This window comes from Mauremys mutica, chromosome 1, assembly GCF_020497125.1.
Source record: "Mauremys mutica isolate MM-2020 ecotype Southern chromosome 1, ASM2049712v1, whole genome shotgun sequence".
Classification (NCBI taxonomy): Eukaryota; Metazoa; Chordata; order Testudines; family Geoemydidae; genus Mauremys; species Mauremys mutica.
The window spans coordinates 148205300-148207690 of NC_059072.1; the positions used below are offsets into that span (position 1 = coordinate 148205300).

At 39.9% G+C, this 2391-nt stretch overlaps 1 non-coding gene across 1 annotated transcript; it reads right to left on the reverse strand.

Annotated features, from left to right (window-relative positions):
- Positions 1–1981: 1981 nt before the first annotated feature.
- TRNAC-GCA lies at positions 1982–2053 on the reverse strand. The gene has a single exon. It is a non-coding gene; the product is annotated as a tRNA-Cys (tRNA).
- Positions 2054–2391: the final 338 nt, after the last annotated feature.

The following is a 2391-nucleotide window of genomic DNA, read 5'->3' on the forward strand; positions in this document are numbered from 1 at the left end:
AGGCTGCAGTAACTCATCTTGCAACTGTGGCTGTTGAAGCTACAAGGCAGAGGACTAAGTACAACATTTAAACTTATGTTTGACCTCAGAGAATAAAAAAAAATGTGTCAGTGAAAAGAGGGGAGTCGAATTTAATCCCTTGTCACCATCAATGTGCAAACCAGGAACCTGTTGCTTTGCATTCCTGCTGTTGTGTCACCATCATGTGGCTATTCTGTCTCAGTCCTTTTAACTAAAAAAATTGTGGGTTTTTTTCATAGAAACTATATTTTCCTTGTAGAGACACTGGGGCAGATTAATCTACAAAGGGAAGGTGATTCCAAGGCAGTTCTGGGGGAGACGGGAACATTTTCAGCATCACTAAATTATTTTGTTGTGCCTCAGAGACAGAGAGAGAAAATAAACCTATTAATTTGAGCTACCGACACAGTTCACAGCATGAAATACACAATTTTGTGTTCAATGAGTTGTGTTCATTTACATAATATGAAAAATATGTTTTGGGCAATGCATGAAAACCTCACTGCATTGAATAACCCACTTGATATAGTTAATGTACTACAGAATATTTAAAGAAGGTAAGAAAGATGTGCTTATAAATTAATGTGTTGTGCCATTTACACACGCACAAGACACAGAAGAAACTGAATTATTTGAGCTACTAAAATTTCCACTTTCTCACAGCATTTTAGTTCTCAAGGTTGTTTTAATTTGCTTATTTTTTTGGAACTAGAAATGGGGAAAGAGTACACTGAAGTCAGTGGAATTACCGCAGTGAGGGATTAGTCTCATTATTTGTCACTAACAACAGTCTTTGTTAACATAGAGTTAACTCTGACTGTGAATATCTCTTACCTTCCAGAACATCGAGTTCAATAAAACTCAAACTCTGGAAAAACAGGGAATACAGAGTGATGGTACATGCCCAGATGACCTTAACTCTGCCCTCTAGAAGAGAATCCCTGACAGCATAGGAGAACAAAGAAAGTTTTGGGGACAAATTACATCTACTTCCCAAGAGTTTGTTTCTCCTGTAATTAATTGATCCTGGTCCCATCAATTGATCCTGGCCTAGGGTCTGGCCGTGGAATTTATTATTTTTATCCCAGCATATTTAAAGAAGAAACTGCTTTACAAAAGCTCCTTTATTTTAGGTTATACAAACAGGCCACTTCCCCAGCTATTTCAAGGAGATGGAATTTTCCTGACCCATGGGGAACTTAAACTAACATGCTCAAGATCACACATTCCTTAGGAGAAAACGAAGGGGGAAAAAAACCAAAAACCAAAACCACCAAGCCGTTGCTGTTTCTACCCAAATGATCAATGACACCAGGAAATGAGACTGTGCAATTAACTATCTGGTACTACACTGACTCTGCAGTTACTTAGATACAGACACACCCAGGTCTACGGTTGGTAAATGTACAGAGACTCTGCTGCTGCTCATGAACTAGAAGCACATGACCTCAACAGCTGCCATGCAAATGCATCTGAAAGTTACAAGGAACAATGATCTGTGTTAAAGGAAGGTTGCCATTTATTAGAGCCCCAATTGATGCCGTGTGCACAAAGAGAGGTTTGAATGTGTAACAGGGAGTTTGGTAAATCTTGGTTATTTTATTTTTGTAACAGGCTCCTGTCCACCTCCAGTAGAGTTTTCAGTCCAAATGGCAACTTACTTACCAAATGCAACACAGACTAGCCCATTCCTCCCAAGTGGATATGATTCTTGTTCTTCTGCACATTGTAGCCCATGGAGGCCAAGGACCTGCAAATGTGTTTTCATGTGTCTTTGTTTAATTGATGAAAACAAACCTAGACATTGGAACTGATTTCACCTCAGGGACATGTTTGCTAGGTTTTATGCATTTGCACAGGAAAACATTGAGTGTGTCTATTTATTTCAGGCATCCCTATTTAGTGGAGCTCCTGAACGTACTAGAAATGGACTTATTTTTGTTGAAGAAAGAGGTTTGTAAGAGGGCACTTGGATTTGAAGCAAGGACAACTTGATCTGCAGTCAAACACTCTACCACTGAGCTATACCCCCATGGCATTTGCCTAGGCAAGTCAGTGATCTTAAGGATTTTGAAGGACAGGCTCTGCCTCAGAGAGCTCCTTTTCTATTCCCAGACCACAGTGCTTTTAAAAATGGGGTTTGATTAAACTTTATATATACATGTAGACGCCACAGTTTGCACACCCACCCACATAGCTTCCCCCACTGACATAGCTACCACTTCTCGGGGAGATGGGTTAACTACATGGATGGGACAGCTCTCTCCCCTCCGCTTAGAGCATATTCATTATTTATGAATAGGTGGGAAATAACCTCCTGAATGGACAGTAACCAGTTTATCAAATATTGCTGTGTCTGCATTCAATATG